The sequence below is a fragment of the Vigna radiata genome, chromosome 9, assembly GCF_000741045.1.
Source record: "Vigna radiata var. radiata cultivar VC1973A chromosome 9, Vradiata_ver6, whole genome shotgun sequence".
NCBI lineage: Eukaryota > Viridiplantae > Streptophyta > Magnoliopsida > Fabales > Fabaceae > Vigna > Vigna radiata.
The window spans coordinates 18,200,483-18,207,955 of NC_028359.1; the positions used below are offsets into that span (position 1 = coordinate 18,200,483).

The 7,473-nt window shown below is 32.8% G+C and overlaps 1 long non-coding RNA gene across 7 annotated transcripts; it reads left to right on the forward strand.

Moving 5' to 3' along the window:
- LOC106772887 lies at window positions 1-4,135 on the forward strand. Of its 7 annotated transcripts, none has more exons than XR_002669622.1 (7): window positions 1-413; window positions 590-725; window positions 879-1,123; window positions 2,154-3,200; window positions 3,270-3,403; window positions 3,514-3,642; window positions 3,767-4,135. It is a non-coding gene; the product is annotated as an uncharacterized LOC106772887 (long non-coding RNA). The 7 variants fall into 7 exon arrangements; XR_002669624.1 differs by having other exon boundaries at window positions 3,912-4,135; XR_001376646.2 differs by having other exon boundaries at window positions 3,514-4,135.
- The last annotated feature ends 3,338 nt before the right edge of the window (window positions 4,136-7,473 follow it).

A 7,473-nucleotide genomic window follows, 5' to 3' on the forward strand; every position in this document is an offset into this window, starting at 1 on the left:
TTTTCTTATTTACTCTCGTATTTTCCAAAATTTCCCCCTTCCTTCTAAATTTTCAATTTCACTTAAGATACAAATTCATCCCGCTGTCCTCAAATTTCATTTTCGATTTGCCCCTAAATTTTACTTCGTGCTTACTCTCAAATTTCACTTTGCGTTTATCCCAAACCTGCATTGCATTTATCAAACGTAATAGTTCTTAGTGAAGCAAGTCAATATTGCATTGTCTTCTCCATCATTACTCATTGGCAGGCCAAAGTTCATCAATTACGGTCATCGATAAGGGTTTAGGAAACCAGCCTCCTTCAAGAAATCAGTACGGTCGTGGCTAGGTTTAATGCTTCGCCAGAAGTTCTAGTGAAAGAAGTGACGGTGTTGTTGAAGGCATCACCAACAAACCACACCTCGAGCCAGCGGTAGGGTTTCCCTCATCTTTCATCTTTTTCTTTGATTTTAACCGTTTAAATCCTCTTTTGCTCCGATTAAACACTTTTGCACTATTTAATCTCCATTTTGATCCGTTTAATCGGTTAACCTAGTGCTTTAAGGTTCTTTCACCGTTCGATTTAGGTTTTCCTTGCTTCATTCACAGTTTTTGTTCGTTTGCTCTTGGATTCGTATCATTCCGCTGCTTTTCACTCTTCGATGAAGCTTCGAAGGAGTCCATAGCATGTTCATTTGGAGTTCTTCTTGGAGCTTATTCCATCATCTCCCTTTGCAAGCGTGAGGTGATATCTTTATCTATTCTCTCCTAATTTGGGATTTCAATGTTAACCATCAGAATTCATTTTCACTTCTTTTTACCCCAATTTCTCTATTTTGTACCTTTTTATTATTCTTTGGTGATTCCAATGATAGATTATAACTTCATTTCCTCGCAGCATCAATGTAGGTTGAGGATGAAAAAGCTCACTGGAAATAATCGCATTTGGACATCCATTGGTGGTTACGAGGTGGGTGAAGGATATCCAGAACTAGAGAAGGATGAAAAAAGGAAAAACAGAATGTCGCGTTCAGAACCTACTCAAATTGAATCCTTCCTTAGAGGAGGGGACCAAGTTATATATCTGTCTTGGAAGAAATGATTACCCTTGTGAGTTACGACCATTGTTATTCTTATTACTAGGTAAAGATGTTGAATTTCTATTCTTCAGAGTTAAACTTCGACACATATAAGGTTGTTGTTAATGTTTTCTTTTCATGAAACTGATATTCTAGCTTTCTTTGTAACAACATTAAACAACATAGTAGTCAATATATACGGTTTCCATTAGGGTTTAAATTGTCAACAAGCTAAGTTGATGCCTTAATTACATGTCAGATCAGAATACTGAAAGAAAGAAATTGTTTTCTTTGCCTAAACTTGAGTGGCGAGGTAGTGTAAATGGAGTCTATAGCTAAAGTAGATTTAACTTCTTCCATTTAATGAGACTCAAAGTGGGTGAGATTTTTTATAGACAATGCGAGATTGTTTGGTGATAGTATATTGCCCAAACACTAATGTCATCAGGTTTGGAACGAGCCTGGAGAGAAATTCTGTGATGAATTTCGATATTCAATTCTTTGGCATGTTGTCAACTCATTGACCTTTCCTGGAACGTTTAATGTTTGCATAGCACATCATGTATAAGTATTCCCTTTTTCGACCATAAATATTTTATGAATTCTAATCTGTTTTCTTTCAGAGTTCAATTCTGATTTTGTCTATAAGTTGCTACCCCCGAATAATTTGTTACTGCGAGTTTGCAGCCATCTTTTTGTTATTAGTTTAAGATCATTTGGTGGCGTGGATCCTTGTTTTCGGCATGCTTATGCTATTTGGGGCTTTGTAATGTAGTTTATGCCTAATTTAAGATTTTACAGTAGTAGGACTGAAATGTATCTCAACTTTACTTGTGATGACAACTATGTTTTTGCTGCATTATTCTATTCTAGTTTTATCTGTTCTATGTATTTACTACTGCAACCCACCCTATATGAGTAATAAGTAAGTTACTAAGAACATTTGTACTACTAGTGATCATCGTGGTGTTGGATGTTGACTTTTTGTGTCACAGATTTTGCAATCTTTTTTGGTTAATATTTGTGAAAGACATAACTAGATTCTTTTCTTTCAATTAAATTATTGTATTGATTCATTATATTATTTCTCATAGGTCAAATAGAGTAGCACAAACAATGTTATTGCGACAAGACGAATTTCTTGGAGCTTTATGTGCATTTATGAGTTATAAGAAGCATGGTTTAGATGACCTCATGGTTCATTAGTTGGTGGAAAAGATTCCAATGGGTGCTCCGTATACAGGAGGCAAGATTCATGGCCAACCACTTGGAAATTTGAATGAGAAGGCAAGTGATAGGGATTGGAAATTTCTAATAAATGCTAGTGGCTTGGTTAAGATATATTGATAATCTTTAGATGTTTTTCTGCTAGACTTCTTATTTAGGAATTTAGCACGTTCGGTTTTGCTTAGCTTTTCACAAACAACTTACAACAATAGTTAGTCCTAACATAACTCTCACATCAATTTAATTCAAGTCAATTTAATAGGGTGTATTTCTAGGGAGCATCAATTCTTTTACAATAAACAAGGTCGTCCCTTTTGTGTTGGACGTTCATCTTGACGTTGCAATAATATAGTAGCTTAAGTAACTCCACTGACAAGATTCCTCTAGATGAATGGAATGACCATTTTTAGATACACAAATTATTATTGATGGTGGGAAAAATTATATTCCTTGTATATTTTTGTTTCTTTTATTTTATCTGCCCTTGTTTTTATATCTTTCTCCTTCTTTTCCCCATGCGAACTAGGAAAGTATCTTCTTTTGTTTTCCAACAAAATCCAAAATGTTTAGTTTGTTCATTAAACAAAATACATAGTATCATTTAAGCTAAAAAAATTTTCTTCCGAGAATTTCCATAAAATAAATTTGATAGACATTAGTTTCATGGTATGTGTCGAGTGGTTTGTTCTTGAAAGACTTGATTTTAGTTTTTCATTCTAAATAGTTGTTCTGTTACACTCCTAATTCTTATGCAGTTTCTGGTTTTCATCTCTTGTCTTCAAATTTTACAATCTTGGTTGTGAAATATTAGCAATTGCATTGCCTACAGCTTCTTTTTGATGAAAAGAGGAGGACAACTCATATATAATGGTCCCTTAGGTCGGCAATCTCAGAAGCTTATAGAGTACTTTGAGGTGAATATGACTTCTACACAGCAAAGTGTATAGATTCTCAAAGTAAATAATCTTGTATACTATTTGCAGATTATTCCTGGAGTTTCTAAAATTAGAGAAGGTTATAATACTGCAACTTGGGCTTTGGAGATCAGTTCTCCAACAGTTGAGAGTTAGGTCGGTGTAGACTTTGCAAAATTGTACAAGAAGTCCAAATTGTATCAGTTAAGTATTAATTGAAGTTGTATTCCCTGAGTATTGTCATTGTTTCACTTTTTTAATCTGAAATTATACATGGTCTTCTTTTTTCATTTCTGACATCAACTATTTGCAGGAGGAATCAAGAACTTATTAAAGAGCTAAGCACACCTATTAATACCGGGTAATCAAAGGCATTATCGTAATCTTAGTAGTTTTAAATATGTTTAGAAAAGCACCGTGCTTCATCAGTAGCCACTCTCCGGTAAGCATGCCTTCAAGAGTTATAGTTTTAAGATCCCATATTTATCGGGTAATACCTTACTTCAAGAGTTCTAGTGTCTAAAATCACCTGACGACAATAATTGTGGGTATTACATGTTGTGTAGATATACAAAGTAAATTATCACGTACTGTGAAGGAGGGACAATTCTAAGAGGGACAATTTTAACCGATATAAGTTATCTTCATTATCATAATTAATTTGTATTCAAAATTTAATTAACTAATTTTATATTATTTATTTTTTTGCAGTATTTTTTGGGTTGCAGATGTCAACAATATCGTGATAGTCAAATCATTGAAGTTAAGAAAAATTGATGTTTACATGTAATTAGTACATGCTTATAGGTATTAATAGGATATATATGTTATGGTTGTATATATTATCTTATAAAGTAATGTCATGTAATGACACGTAATTGATGACTTATTGTATAAATAGTGTTTATTCATATGAATGAATATTCTTTTTGACATCTTTGTCATTATCATATTTTTCTTAATATTTTATATTCTTTTGTATATAATAGAAAATAGATAATGCAAATTTGATATAACCAATATTTTACATTTTCTTTTGAAAAATATTTTATATTTTTTGAAATATTTTATTCAAAAATTAATTATTTTTTTTTTTAAAAATTTATACCAATAGATAGCGTTTATTTAAATAAGCGTTATCTATTGGTGTCTCGCAATAGATAGCGCTTTTTTTAGAAGCGCTATCTATTAATAGATAGCGTTGACATAGATAGCGTTTTTTAAGTGCTATCTATGATAAAAAAAAAGCGTTATCTATGCATTTTTTTGTAGTAGTGGTTTTAGCTTGGAGATTTTGAAAGAATATATGTAGCTTTTAACAAGTATTTGAGTTGTTTATTTTATATATATATATATATATATATATATATATATATGAATTACGATTTTTAAGAATGTGGAGTTAGGAGTTTCTTTTCACTTAAACCCCATTCTTACATTTAGAGAATGAGAAATATAGTTTTAGGAGTTTGAAAACGTTAGGCCCACTTTTTAAGGGAATTTATTTTAGAATTCTAGCTAGCTTCATTTTGTTTTATTTAAAGCAAGGTGCCTTGTGGAGAGAAAAGGTTTTCCTTATTTGTATATATGTATGCACGTTGGGAGGGGCCCGCGGTTTAGTAAAGTATGGTAAGTGGTATATTATATTACATGTTACAACAAGAGTACATTCCGGTTTTATGATACTAGTATATTATATTATATATTAAATCTAATGATTATTTTCTTATTATAATTCTTATATATTATATAATAATATATATAACTTTTATACAAATTAGTATATAAGGGATATATATATTTTGGTATCGAAACTTAATGGGATTAAGTTATATTTAATATTATATTATGATATGTAAGTATTAGAATTATTAACTTTGGTATGGAACAAAACTTTTAGCTACTGTACATTTACGTCTATATACTTGAATTGGATTGCTTGATTAAGGATGAACTCAACATTTCAGGGAGAGATGATTGTGAATGATTGTAGAGATAATGTTGTTGTATGTATAATGTTGGGAGCTTTGAAATGGTATGTCTATCCCTACACTCAAAGCATTGTTCATACTCAAATAGAGAAAAATAGTGTGAGTGGTGAGAGTAGAGGGAGGTCCTCGTCTATAGTCTTGGAGTTTAGACATAGACAAATTAGGGGGACTTACCTTGCATAGTGTTGGAGATGGGTCAGCTGAACTATGCAAGTGCAAAGACAACCAATAGCTAGACAGTTATACAAAATTCGGATGAGTCGTGTTGAGTAGTTGATGTATGCTTTGAATGGTATGCCCTGCTTGTTTTCTTATATGTTCTTAAGCATGATGACATTGATTTACTGTTTTGTATGTATGCTTACGGTTTACCTACCTCACCCTTACTTTTGTGTTGTATGTTGCTTGGATGATGGAATCCTCTCTGACGCATTCCTCTTTTTCTTATTTTTACATTTTATTGTATTCGTAGTGTAGCTTGTAAGGAGCATGGGTCACTATAAATACCCAGCTCCTCATTGTATTTCCCACTTTTGAGATTGATGAGAATAAACTTTTGTAATTCAGAAAATTATTCTCTCTTGAAAGTCATAGGCTAGAGAGTCCAAAGACCTCTAGCCACCTTCCAAAGCACACTTCCTATTTTTCATTTTTCCATTTCTCCATTGTGCTTTTCTCTCACCAGACGCTGCCATCATACGATGTCAACCATTCCTTTGCTGACACCTCCTCTGCCTGCGTCAGCCATCTAAATCATCATTTCATTTCTCCTTCATACGCATCGGATCCAAACTCGCTGAATCATATTTCTACTTTTCTCTCGAGCACACTAGAGGACTCACTTCCTTTCGAGAGTTCTTCATGGTAAACATCATTTCCTCTTCACAGATCTTCCATTATTCTCCACAGATTTCGTTTCTCTGTGCTTCTTCACCAACACAGAACATCAAAACCTAGGGCTTACTTCCTTTCTCCACCATTTCCCAACTATCCACCGATTGAACTCCAATTTTTGTCGATTGAAAGCCTTTCTAACCCTTGATCTACCTTTTCCACCGTTTAACTTTGAGTTTGAACCGATTAATTGGTTCAATTTGTGATTCTCCCCATTTCTAGGGTTTTAGTTGTCTAAGTTAAGGATTTTTGAGTTCCTTCTCAGATTTGATCCGTTCTCTTCCAATTTCTCTCGGTCAAAAGATTATTCAACATTTCCACTGCGTCATTTCTCTATGGAGAAGCTTCGAGGACTTCGATTAGTGTTCGCACCGCTCTGAAAGGTGATCTCCTCGAGGCCTCTTCCATCATTGGGCATGTTTTTTCTTGCAATGATCATCCACTTGGATGGGAGCAGATGTTATTGAGGAGGTTCCGTTGGAGCAAGTGCTGGAGGACGCTGACGCTGCAACCTAGTTCTCCCTATGATTTCTTTGTTTTACCTGATATTATTTTGGGAATACTCTTATCGGTGTACTACCTTGTTGTACTCTTTATGTCTAAGTTTTAGGTTTAGACTTCTATCACTTGAAGTTTAAATTTTGGAGTTATATTTGGATGACTGTATTCTTATACTTAACCGTCATTCTACTTCCAACTACTTTCCCATATTATAATTATGAACTTCTGCATTATATTATGCTGTTATATAATTAGGATGTCATAAAAACCCTTTTCATGAAGAAAGTAAATAAACGCAACAATTGAATAAAAGAGTAAACTTTAATTACATTAATCTTTAATTAGATTTAAATTTTATTTGAACTGAATTCATTCACTCAAAAGAACAGATGATGATTTACATAATTCTATAATTTTGTTGACTATCTAACAATTTTACTGTGCTGATTTGAATTAGAAATACTTATAAAATCATTTTATTAAAAAACAATTAATACAAAAAGCATAAGGCAAAATTGTTATAAAATTAATCTTTTCTTAAATTGCACAAACATGTCATTGATCACACTTTACACCTCAACTCAAATAAATTTTGCTTATATTTTATTTATCATTTTTTTTATAGCTTACAAACATGATACCCAAAAAAGGCAACCATGGAAATAGAGCAAATAAATGTTGGCCAGTTAATTTATGGTAATTTTAGAAAATGGCAGCCTCTGTCACCATATTGATTCACCCAACTATGAATTTAGCTAAGGAAAAACGTTGGATGATGTCTGCAACCTCCCTGTTAAAACTTCAATACCAATATTTGTCACCTAATTATGATGAAAACCATGAACTATGTTAAATAGGTACAACCAGATAAAAATAATCATGAACTA